Here is a 13,705-nt window from a genome sequence, read left to right as displayed (position 1 = left end):
AGCAGTGAAGTGCTCCTGAGACTTTCTCAAGCTCTAGTTAGGCCTGATTTAGAATACTGTGTCCCATTTTGGGCCCCACACCTCAGGAACGACACACTGGCGCTGGAGCGTGTCCAGCGGAGATTCACACATATGATCCCTGGAATGGTAGGTATAACATATAATGAATGGCTAAGGATCCTGGGATTGTATTCATTGGAGTTTAGAAGGTTGACGGGAGATCTAATAGAAACTTACAAGATAATGTATGGCTTAGAAAGGGTGGATGCTGGGCAGTTGTTTCCGTTAGGCGGGGAGAATAGAACCTGTGGGCACAGCCTTAGAATTAGAGGGGGTAAATTTAAAATGGAAATGAGGAGACATTTCTTCAGCCAGAGAGGGGTGGGCCTGTCAAATTCATTGCCACGGAGTGCAGTGGAGGCCGGGACGTTAAATGCCTTCAAGGCAGAGATCAATAAATTCTTGATCTCACAAGGAATCAAGGGATAGTGCAGGGAAGTGGAGTTGAAATGCCCATCAGCCATGATTTAAATGGCGGAGTGGACTCAATGGGCTGAATGGCCTTACTTCCACTCCTATGTCTTATGGTCTTATGGTTAATGATCAAGATTTCAAAATGAATCTAATTCGGAGGCAATTATTATCACAAAGATAGGTTGGGCAGAGCGAACAGTGATCCTTTAATGTAAACTTGTTAATGCATGATGTCATTCAGAAGAAATCGACAGTATGAATTGTGGCAGTATTTCGTGAATTGGTAAGCAAACAGTTGGAAGGAACCATTTTGAAAGATCGATAGAAGCAATGCATTGTTCAATGTAGCGCAAGTCACAGAGCACTGGGAGATGATCTGATTAAAGTATTTAACACCTTATAAGGGTTTCACACTTTGGAATCAGAAACAATTGGCTATCGCTGTGTCAAGGTCCTGGGACTCTGTTCCTACAGCACCATCGGTGTATTTAGCCCATGGATTGCAACAGTTCAAGAAAGTGGCTCATGCCAAATTCCCTTGGACGATTAGGGATGGGCAATAAATGCTGGTCTAGCTAGTGACACCCACATCCCATGAAATAATCAAAACATTCAAGGCATTTGGTATTAGTTTAGAATGGCATCATGGTCTGCACAGACATAGTGGTCCGAAGGGCCTGTGCCTGTGCTGTACTGTTTACGTTCTATTAACAACAAGGAGTCATTGTCTGAATGTGAAAGACAACCCATTCAGATGTGATAACAGCAAGCACTTTCTCTGTACAAAGGGGCTGCAAAAACCTGAAAACGGTTTCCTACTAAAGGCTTTGGACTAGTGACCAATTGGAGCTTAATTTTGTTTCCAGTGACCCTCCTTTCTTTATCTAAAGAAGGGTCACTGGACACAGCATGGCAACTGCTTTCTCTCCAAAGATGCTCCCAGACTTGTTGAGCTTCTCCGGCAATTTCTGTTTTTGTTTCAGGCCTTTAGCATTCACATTTTTTTGTTTCATTTTAGAGATGTGTAGGATTTTGTTGCCTCAGTACATCAAGTGATTATTGAGCTGATGTGGGTAAATAGAGTTCAGGTACAGCCTGGGCGTGCTCTCAGTGAATGACAGGACAGGGCTTGGGATGGTGGGTGAGGACAAAGTGATGGTGCTGTGGCAATAAAGTCACTAGTCTGGTAATCCAAAGACCTGGGACCAAAACCTGAAAGCTGGTGGAATCCAAGCTCAATTTATATACCTGGAATAAAATGTTCAGTAATTGTGACCTCAAAATTATGTTTGATTGTTGCAAACTGGGACACTGATTCAGAGTGACAGCAATGTTTGTTGACTCTGTAAGTGGCCTCTGAAATGCCCAAATAAGCTACAGGTGGCTGTTCTACAATACAATAGCTACATTCTTGTGTGATCTCGTGCTATGGAAAATCACCATAGAAAATCACCTTATAGAGAAATCGCTATAGAAAATTGCTATAGCTGCACAGTAGAAAGTCCACGTTATCCAAACAACGTCCGCTATTCATCAGTTGTGTTACAGCCAATTTGTGTTAATGAAATACACGTTATAGCAGAACTAACTGTATTCTGATCTATTAGGATTAGGTAATAAATGTTATCCTCCCCAAAGATACCCATATTTCAGCAAAGAATAAAGAAAAGTCACCTGCTCTTGTTCCTAGTATTGACACATAAAGAGTTAGACATGGATGCACTAAATTAGGAGGTGCGGCAAGCGTCCTAAGTGGTGGAAAGTAAGACAGATGAAGATGGTTCTGAATTTAAAAACAGCATGTTAACTAGGAAAGGCAGGCAAGACCAAGTCAGAGGGTGAGGTAACTCTGGAGAATTGAACTGCATTTATTTCAATGCAAGAGGCCTGACAGGAAGGCAGATGAACTCAGGGCATGTATGGGGATATGGGACTAGCATATCATAGATATTACAGAAACATGACTGAGGAAGGGACAGGACTGGCAGCTCAATGTTTTGGGGTTTAGATGCTACAGGAAGGATAGAACAGGAGGCAAGAGAAGAGGGTGAGTGGCATTTTTGATTAAGGAACAGATTACTGCTGTACTTAAGATATTCCTGAGGGATCGCCCAGTGAAGCTGTACAGGTGGAACTAACAAATAAGAAGGGATGATCACCTAGATGAGATTGTGCAATAAGCCCATCAATAGATGGAGGAAAATTGAGGAGAAAATATGTAGAGAGGTCTCAGTTATCTGTAAGGATAATAGGGTTGTAATAGTAGGGGATTTTAACTTTCCAAACATAGGCTGGAACTGTCATAGTGTTAAGGACTTGGATGGCGAGTAATTTGTTAAAAATGTTCAAGGACATTTTCTCAAATGTAGATGTACTCACTGGAGAAGGAGCAAAACTTGACATTCTCTTGGGAAATAAGGCAGTGACGGTAAGGAGAAGCCTGGGAAATGTAGACTATTGAATCTGATGTCAGTGGTGGGTAAGTTGTTGGAAGGGATTCTAACAGATAGGATGTACATGCGTTTGGAGAGTCAAGGACTGATTAGGGACAGTCAGCATGGCTTTGTGCATTAGAAATCAGGTCTCACGAATGTTTTTTGATGATTTGACCAAAAAGATTGAAGGGAACTGAGCTGTTAAACATTGTCTACATGGACTTTAATAAAGCCTTTGACAGGATTCCGCATGGTATACTAATTAGTAGAGTTGAATCTCATTGGATTCAGGAAGAGTTTTCCAATTGGATACAAAATTGGCTTGATGGTAGGAGACAGAGGACGCTGGTGAAGGGTTGATTTTTGGAGTGGAAGCTGGTGCTAAGTCCATTTTTGTTTGTCATTTATATAAACAATTTGGATGAGAATTTAGGAAGTATGATTGGTAGGTTTGTGGACGACATAAACAGTGGACAGTGACAAAGGTTATCTAAGATAACAAAGGGATCTTGATCAATTGGGCCAATGGGATGAAGACCAGTAGATGGAGTTTCATTTGGATAAATAGGAGGTTGTGTATTTTGGTTGAACAAACAAGGGCAGGACTTAGACAGTTAATGGACAGTGCTCTGCGTAGTGTTGTCGAACAGAGAGACTGAGGGGTTCTGTTACATAGTTCTTGAAATTTGCGTGACAGGTAGTCTGGGTGGTTAAGAAGGTGTTTAGCACGCTTGCCTTTATTGCTGAGACCACTGAGTATAGGAGTTGGGATGTCATGTTGAGGTTGTACAGAATGTTGCTGAGGTCACACTTGGAGTACTGTGTATATTATTATTAAATTGAACAGGGTTTGAAAAGATTTACCAGGATGTTGCCAGAACTGGAAGTTTGAGTTATAAGGATAGGCTGAATAATCTGGGATTTCTTTCATGAGAGTGTAGAAGGCTGAGGTGTGATCTTCTCGAGGTATATAAAATCATGAGGGGCATAGATAAGGTGACTAGCAAAGGCCTTTTCAGGATGGGGGGGCGTTCAAAACTACTGGGCGTATCTTTAAGGTAAGAGGAGAAGGGTTTAAAATGCAACTGAGGGGCAACTTTTTTCACACAGAGATAACAAAGTGTGGAGCTGGATGAACACAGCAGGCCCAGCAGCATCTCAGGAGCACAAAAGCTGACGTTTCGGGCCTAGACCCTTCATCAGAGAGGGGAATGGGGTGAGGGTTCTGGAATAAATAGGGAGAGAGGGGGAGGCGGACCGAAGATGGAGAGAAAAGAAGATAGGTGGAGAGGAGAGTAAAGGTGGGGAGGTAGGGAGGGGATAGGTCAGTCCAGGGAAGATAGACAGGTCAAGGAGGTGGGATGAGGTTAGTAGGTAGGAGATGGAGGTGCGGCTTGGGGTGGGAGGAAGGGATGAGTGAGAGGAAGAACAGGTTAGGGAGGCAGAGACAGGTTGGACTGGTTTTGGGATGCAGTGGGTGGAGGGGATGAGCTGGGCTGGTTTTGGGATGCGGTGGGGGAAGGGGAGATTTTGAAGCTGGTGAAGTCCACATTGATACCATTCAGCTGCAGGGTTCCCAAGCGGAATATGAGTTGCTGCTCCTGCAACCTACGGGTGGCATCATTGTGGCACTGCAGGAGGCCCATGATGGACATGTCATCTAAAGAATGGGAGGGGGAGTGGAAATGGTTTGCGACTGGGAGATGCAGTTGTTTATTGCGAACTGAGCGGAGGTGTTCTGCAAAGCGGTCCCCAAGCCTCCGCTTGGTTTCCCCAATGTAGAGGATGCCACACCGGGTACAATGGATGCAGTATACCACATTGGCAGATGTGCAGGTGAACCTCTGCTTAATATGGAAAGTCATCTTGGGGCCTGGGATAGGGGTGAGGGAGGAGGTGTGGGGGCAAGTGTAGCATTTCCTGCGGTTGCAGGGGAAGGTGCCAGGCGTGGTGGGGTTGGAGGGGAGTGTGGAGCGAACAAGGGAGTCACGGAGAGAGTGGTCTCTCCAGAAAGCAGACAATAGTGGGGATGGAAAAATGTCTTGGGTGGTGGGGTCGGATTGTAGATGGCGGAAGTGTCAGAGGATGATGCGTTGTATCTGGAGGTTGGTGGGGTGGTGTGTGAGAATGAGGGGTATCCTCTTTGGGCGGTTGTGGCGGGGGCGGGGTGTGAGGGATGTGTTGCGGGAAATGCGGGAGACGCGGTCAAGGACGTTCTCGACCACTGTGGGGGGAAAGTTGTGGTCCTTGAAGAACTCGGACATCAGGGATGTGCGGGAGTAGAATGCCTCATCGTGGGAGCAGATGCAGTGGAGGCGGAGGAATTGGGAATAGGGGATGGAATTTTTGCAGGAGGGTGGGTGGGAGGAGGTGTATTCTAGGTAGCTGTGGGAGTCGGTGGGCTTGATATGGACATCAGTTACAATCTGGTTGCCTGAGATGGAGACTGAGAGGTCCAGGAAGGTGAGGGATGTGCTGGAGATGGCCCAGGTGAACTGAAGGTTGGGGTGGAAGGTGTTAGTGAAGTGGATGAACTGTTCGAGCTCCTCTGGGGAGCAAGAGGCGGCGCCGATACAGTCATCAATGTAACGGAGGAAGAGGTGGGGTTTGGGGCCTGTGTCGGTGCGGAAGAGGGACTGTTCCACGTAACCTACAAAGAGGCAGGCATAGCTGGGGCCCATGCGGGTGCCCATGGCCACCCCCTTTGTCTGTAGGAAGTAGGAGGAATCAAAAGAGAAGTTGTTGAGGGTGAGGACGAGTTCGGCTAGGCGGATGAGGGTGTCGGTGGAGGGGGACTGGTCGGGCCTGCGGGACAGGAAGAAGCGGAGGGCCTTGAGGCCATCTGCATGTGGAATACAGGTGTATAGGGACATTCATGGTGAAAATGAGGTGTTGGGGGCCAGGGAATTGGAAGTTCTGGAGGAGGTGGAGGGCATGGGTGGTGTCACGGACGTAGGTAGGGAATTCCTGGACCAAAGGGGAGAAAATGGTGTCCAGATAGGTGGAGATGAGTTCGGTGGGGCAGAAACAGGCTGAGACAATGGGTCGACCAGGGTAGGCAGGTTTGTGGATTTTGGGAAGGAGATAGAAACGGGCCGTGCGGGGTTGGGGAACAATGAGGTTGGAGGCTGTGGGTGGGAGGTCCCCTGAGGTGATGAGGTCATGAATGGTGTTGGAGATGATGGTTTGGTGCTCGGGTGTGGGGTCATGATCGAGGAGGCGGTAGGAGGAGGTGTCGGAGAGTTGGCGTTTGGCCTCGGCGATGTAGAGGTCAGTGCGCCATACTACCACTGCGCCACCCTTGTCTGCGGGTTTGATGGTGAGGTTGGGGTTGGAGCGGAGGGAGCGGAGGGCTGCCCGTTCTGCGGGGGAGAGGTTGGAGTGGGTGAGAGGGGTGGAGAGGTTGAGGCGGTTAATGTCTCGACGGCAGTTGGAGATGAAGAGGTCGAGGGAGGGTAGGAGGCCTGGGGGTGGTGTCCAGGAGGAGGACTTGTGTTGGAAGCGGGTGAAGGGGTCAGTGGAAGGAGGGTTAGGTTCCCGGTTGAAGATGTAAGCATGGAGGCGAAGGCGGCGGAAAAACTGCTCTATGTCCAAACGTGACTGGTATTCGTTGATGTGTGGTTGTAGGGGGACAAAGGTGAGCCCCTTGCTTAGGACTGACCGTTCGTCCTCAGTCAGTGGGAGGTCTGGGGGGATAGTGAAGATTCAGCAGGGCTCAGCGTGGCTGTCTTCTCTGGGGTTGCTGGCTGTGGAAGTTGTGGGCGGAGCAATGAGGTTGTCGGTCGTGGGCGGGGTTCCGTCGGCGTCGGCCGTGGTTCCGTCGGTGTCGCCGCAACTTTCCCCCCACAGTGGTCGAGAATGCCCTTGACCGCGTCTCCCGCATTTCCCGCAAGATATCCCTCACTCCCCGCCCCCGCCACAACCGCCCAAAGAGGATCCCCCTCGTTCTCACACATCACCCCACCAACATCCGGATACAAAGCATCATCCTCTGACACTTCCGCCATCTACAATCCGACCCCACCACCCAAGACATTTTTCCATCCCCACTATTGTCTGCTTTCTGGAGAGACCACTCTCTCCGTGACTCCCTTGTTCGCTCCACACTCCGCTCCAACCCCACCACACCCGGCACCTTCCCCTGCAACTGCAGGAAATGCTACACTTGCCCCCACACCTCCTCCCTCACCCCTATCCCAGGCCCCAAGATGACTTTCCATATTAAGCAGAGGTTCACCTGCACATCTGCCAATGTGGTATACTGCATCCACTGTACCCGGTGTGGCTTCCTCTACATTGGGAAAACCAAGCGGAGGCTTGGGGACCGCTTTGCAGAACACCTCCGCTCGGTTTGCAATAAACAAATACACCTCCCAGTCGCAAACCATTTCCACTCCCCCTCCCATTCTTTAGATGACATGTCCATCATGGGCCTCTGCAGTGCCACAATGATGCCACCCGAAGGTTGCAGGAACAGCAACTCATATTCCGCTTGGGAACCCTGCAGCTGAATGGTATCAATGTGGACTTCACCAGCTTCAAAATCTCCCCTTCCCCCACCGCATCCCAAAACCAGCCCAGCTCATCCCCTCCCCCCACTGCACCACACAACCAACCCAACTCTTCCCTTCCCCCCCACTGCATCCCAAAACCAGTCCAACCTGTCTCTGCCTCCCTAACCTGTTCTTCCTCTCACCCCTCCCTTCCTCCCACCCCAAGCCACACCCCCATCTCCTACCTACTAACCTCATCCCACCTCCTTGACCTGTCCGTCTTCCCTGGACTGACCTATCCCGTCCCTACCTTCCCACCTATTCTCTCCTCTCCACCTATCTTCTTTTCTCTCCATCTTCGGTCCGCCTCCCCCTCTCTCCCTATTTATTCCAGAACCCTCACACCATCCCCCTCTCTGATGAAGGGTCTAGGCCCGAAACGTCAGCTTTTGTGATCCTGAGATGCTGCTTGGCCTGCTGTGTTCATCCAGCCTCACACTTTGTTATCTTGGATTCTCCAGCATCTGCAGTTCCCATTATCACTTTTTCACACAGAGGATGGTTCATGTGTGGAATGAACTGCCAGAGAAAGTGGTAGATGCGGGTACAGTTACAACATTCAAAAGACATTTGGGCAGGTAATTGAAAGGAACGGTTCGGCGTTAATGGGTCAAACACAAGCAAGTGGGACTAGTTTAGTTTGGAATTATGATCGGCACGGACCTGTTGGACTGAAGGGTTGCTTTCCGTGCTGTATGACTCTGTGACTCAATGGCTCTATAAATTCCTTTTTAATAGCATGAGATGTATTACACAAAGAAATAGGTAAGCAAAAATAGTATACTGTATTTGCAGGGCTTACATAAGTGTAAACTGACAATTCCACCTCGTGCAAGACAAACGGAATTGCTAATGTACATAATGTGCTGTGCTTTAGCACTCATTATAATAGGAATTTATTTTGACAAAAATCTGACTGAATAGCACAAGCAATATTTCCAATGTACAAATACTTAAAGCCATAAAGATGATCAGCTTGGGATGTTGATGACACTCCACAATTACACAAGAGCTGAAGTCCTAGGCAACATCAACTAAGTCTTTATCGAGTTCCATTCAAAAAGTGTCATGGAATTTATTGTGGCTACCCTTTCACCTTTTCAAACAAGGGGACCTTGGATTAATAGACTAGAAGGTGGTGCCTCTGACAATACTGTACTTCCTCAGTGCCACAGAAAACACAGCATTATTGTCCTTTGAATGTTGAGCCAACATCTGGGGTACTATAGACTCATGAAAACAGACCCCCCTGTCCACACCAACCGTAATACCAAACTGAACTAGCCAACACAGTGGCTCAGCGGGTAGCACTTCAGCCTCACAGCACCAGGGATCTGGGTTAAATTCCAGCCTCAGTTGACTGTTTGTGTGGAATTTGCACATTCTCCCTGTGTCTATGTGGGTTTGCTCCCACAGTCCACACAGATGTGTGATGGGTGGATTAGCCATGGGAAATTGTGCTATAGTGTGCAGGCTAGGTGGTTCAGCTGTAGGAAACGCAGATTTATGGGATAGGGTGAGATGCACTTCAGAGGATCTTGGTGGGTTCCATGGCGTCTTTCCATACTGCAGGGATTGTATGGATAGTCCCACTTGGCCTCCACCTTATTCTGGTACGTATCTTAACGTCTTTTAATGTTGTAACTGTACCCACATCCATCACTTGCTCTGGAATTTCATTCCGCATGTGAATCACTGTGTAAAAAAATTGCCCCCGTCTATTTAAAATCTTCCTCCTCTCACCTTAAAAACATGCCCCCCAGTCTTGAAATACTCCACCCCAGGGAGAAAACACCTACCATTTACCTTACCTATGCGCCTCATTATTTTATAAACTGTACAAGGTCACCTCTCAACTTCCTCCACTCCAGTGGAAAATGTCCCAGTCTATCTAGTCTCTCCTCATAACTCAAACTTATTACAGAACTACCCCAGCTTTAACGTTCACTCTCTCCACCAAAGTGGTTGCAGTGTGCATCATCTGCAAAATGCAGAGAATCAACTACCCCTAGTTTCCATTAATACCAGCTTCTGCCAACAGATACTGCCATCTAGAAGAACTAGGACAGGAATCTGCTGCAAGTTCCCATGGAAGTCACACACCTTCCTGACTTGGGAATATGTAATTGTTCATTCACTGATACTGGGACCAAACCTTGCATGAGTGTACTTCTAATAGCTGGATAACAGTGATTCAAGGTGGTATTCACCATCGCCTTCTCAAGGCCATCTAGGAATGGATAATAAACACTGACTTTGTGCGTGGTGCTCATATCACATAGCTTTCTGATGATGAGCACATTCTCCTGCCTTGACAGTTGATGGTATTCTGTTACCCAGGATAGTCAAAAGGAGCCTATTGATTAGAGTTCAGGACCAGCACGTTCCTGTGAAAGTTAAGGATAGGTTTCAGGAATCTTGGATGGCCGGAGAAATTGTGAACTTAGTCAGAAAGACAAAGAAGGCGTATGTAAGATTTAGTGAACTGAAAGCAGACAGAGCTCTTGAGATACATAAAAAAGGTAGGAAAGAGCTTAAACAACAAGTTAGGAGGGCTAAAAGGGGCCATGAAATGCCCTTAAGGAAAATCCCAAGGCTTTTCATATGTATTTAAGCAGCAAGAGGTAGCTAGGGAAAGGGTAAGTCCTCTCAAAGACAGAGGAGGGAATTTATGTATGGAGCCAGAGGATGTGGGTGAGGTCCTTAATGAATACTTTGCATCAGTATTTGCAAAGGAGAAGGACAGATGGATGGTGAGGCTATAGAGAGGTAAGTGGATATTCTAGAGCATGTCGATACGAAAAAGACATTGGGCATTTCGAAAAGGATTAAGGTAGACAAGTATGCAGGACCAGATGGGATCTATCCCAGAATATGCAGGAAGTGAGACAGGAAATTGCTGGGGTCTCGTATGAAATCTTTGTATCTTTAGTCACAGGTGAGGATTGGAGTATCGCCAACGTTGTTCCTTTGTTTATGAAGGGCAACAGGAATAATGTGGGAAATCACAGTTGATGTCAGTGATAGGGAAATTAGTGGAGAAGATTCTCAGGGACAGGACTTACATTTGGAAAAATGTGGACTTATTAGCAAATGGCTTTGTGGGGAGGTCATGTCTCACAAACTTGATTTGAGTTTTTTGAGGAAGTGACAATGATGACTGATGTGGGCAGGGCAGTAGAAGTTGTCTACATGGACTTAAGCAAGGTTTTAGACAAAATCCCTCATGACATGCTGACACAAATGGTGAAGTCACATGGGATCCACGGTGAGCTGGTAACTGGTTATGGAACTGGCTCAGTCAAGGAAGGCAGGGAGTAGTGGTAGAAGATTGGAGATCTGTGACCAATGGTCTGCAGGGATGAGTGCTGGGACCCCTGTGGTTTATAACATACATGAATTATTTGGAAGAGAATGTAGGTACGTTTGCAGATCACACATAGGTTGGGGAAGCTGTGGATAGTAAGGAGGGTTGTCAAAGAATACAAGATATGGATAGGCTACAGAATTGGGCAGAGAAATGGCAGATGGAATTTAATCGGGATAAATGCAAGGTTGATGCATTTTGGAAGGTCTAATACAAGAGGGAATTAGACAGTAAATGGCAGAACTCTCAGAGGATCAAGGCATACAGGTCCACAGTTTCCTGAAAGTGGCAACACACATGGATAAGGTGGTCAAGAGGCACATGGCATGTTCACCTTCATTAGCTGGGGCAAATGACGTTACAGCTGTATAGAACTTTTGTAAGGCCACATTTGGAATATTATGTTCTGGTCACCACAGTACCAAAAGGATATGGAGGCTTTGGAGTGGTTACAAAAAATGTTTACCAGGATGTTGTTTGGTTTGGATGGTATTAGCTACGAGGAGAGATTGGACAAACTTGGTTTGTTTTCACTACAATTTTGAAGGATGAGGGGAGACCTGACTTTAGTCTACAAAATTATGACAGGCATGGATAAAATGGCCTAAGCTGCCCAAAATCTTTTCATAAGACAAACCCCTGAACTCTGGAATCAATCCAGTGAAATCTCCTCTGAACTGCCTCCAAAATAACTACATCCATCCACAAACAATGGGACCAAGTTGTAGACAGTACTCCAGTTGTAACAATACTTCCTTACTTTTATACTCTATTCCTTTAGCAATAAATGCCAACATTTCATTTGCCTTGCTTACTACCTTCTGGACTGTGCAGTAGTTTTCTGTGATTCATACACAAGGCCACCCAGATCTCTCTGCTCCAAATATACTGAAGTTTCTCTCCACTTAGATAATAAAGTTGCCTAATCAGTTTTTAGACTGGCAGCTTTCAGCAAAAGATCCAGGCTGCACCCGCTCTCCTCTCAGAGTTTAGTATATGACTGCTATGTGACGGTGACATAATTGCATGAATCCATCTCATTACAACTTACTGCAACTGGTTTCTTTTGGACTGAAATTTTTTCAATTTCAAGCAAATATTTGCTTTATGTCAGGAAAGCCCTAAATGAAAATGCTCTGCTTCAGTATTAGAGTCAAAACAAAAGTCTTGTTTTACTGGTTCAATCTTGCTTGGCAACCTGTACACCACATAATACACTCACTCCACCCACTAGCAGCTCACCTTGGCTGCAACGTGCACATAGCAGCAACTCGGCTTCTGTGGAATTGCAAAGGTATTTCACCTGCAGGTTCTTCAGGAATACACTGCTTGCCAGTCACATGCATTCATGAAGGGCATCAGCACATTTTATAATCGGTACCAGTGGAGTTTTTGCTGTGCAGAAGATGCCGAATAAGATGCACTTTTCCTTATGCAGTGGAACATTTTGCTGTCCTTAGGTTGGTACACAAGATGGTAGTGGATAAGTGCTCCTTGCCAGAGACCGTCCACTCTTCTTTCCTTGGTTTTTTTTATTCTATTTAGTTCTTTGGTTTTTCTTTCTACAGTTACCTTTTGAAGCAAGCTTGGTCACGGAGGCAGCGGCAGCAGCTGGGGTCTCTGGCACTGGGCCAGGAGACGGCTGGTTGTGGTCAGCGGTGTTGTAGCTTCATTGATTTCTGGAGTGGGACCGTGCAGGGAGGCAGCTAATGCGGCTTTTAGAATCATAGAAGATAGGAGCAGGAGGAGGCTGTTTGGCCTTTTGAGCCTGCTCGGCCATTCTTCACGACCACGGCTGATTGTCCAACTCCATAGCCTAATACTGCTTTCTCCCTGTGACCTTTGATCCCATTCGCTCCAAGTGCAATGGAGCATAGCAGCCACTGTGGCCCACAGTGAGCCCGGATGGCAGCGGCAGCAGCGATAGATGGCGGCTGCTACAGTCAGTGACAAAGCAGCTATCAGGGCCAAAGCCTTGCAAGTGATGGTTGTTGGCAACAGTGGCCAGGGGCAAAGGCAGCTGTCAATTATAGGCAGGTTTTAGCCCAGTGTTGGTGAGAACGAGCCCTCTTAGGGAAAGCCCAGGTTGGAGCGTCTGCAGGCCCATGGCTCAAGAAAAGACTAATATGTTGTGTTGGACTTTTTAATTTATTCCTTTATTTTTCTACTTTGTAGTAACTAAGATTTTGTTAGCTAGATACTTTGTTCCTAAGATGGCACTGTCTGTGGTGACTTTGCACACTTTTCACTGTACTCTTGTACCCTGCACTCGAGTACATGACAATAAAACCTAAATCTAACATCTATACACTTTGGTAGGAAGAATAGAAGAGCTGAATATTATTTAAATGGAGAAAAGTTGTAAGAAGATGCACCATAGCAGGATTTTGGATGTTCTTGTGCATAAATCACAAGACATTAACATCCAAGTTCAGTGGTAATAGGGAAAGTTAAGGGAATGTTAGCCTTTATCTCAAACTGACTTGGGTATAAAAATATGTATCAAGAGAAAATAGGAACTGCAGATGCTGGAGAATTCGAAATAACAAGGTGTAGAGCTGGATGAACACAGCAGGCCAAGCAGCATCAGAGGAGCAGGAAGGCTGACCTTTCGGGCCTAGACCCTTCATCAGATATGGGGGAGGGGAAGAGGGTTCTGAAAGAAATAGGGAGAGAGGGGGAGGCAGATCGAAGATGGATAGAGAAGATAGGTTTAGAGGAGACGGACAAGTTAAAGAGGCGGGGATGGAGCCAGTAAAGGTGACCACAGTGGGGAGGTAGGGCAGAGATAGGTCAGTTCAGGGAGGACAGACAGGTCGAGGGGGCAGGATGAGGACGTGCAACCCACAGGTGACATCATTGTAGCATTTCCTGCG

Source organism: Stegostoma tigrinum, chromosome 6 (assembly GCF_030684315.1).
Source record: "Stegostoma tigrinum isolate sSteTig4 chromosome 6, sSteTig4.hap1, whole genome shotgun sequence".
In the NCBI taxonomy this organism is placed as follows: domain Eukaryota; kingdom Metazoa; phylum Chordata; class Chondrichthyes; order Orectolobiformes; family Stegostomatidae; genus Stegostoma; species Stegostoma tigrinum.
The sequence above is the reverse complement of the archived record's forward strand: the minus strand, read 5'-3'. Positions refer to the sequence as shown.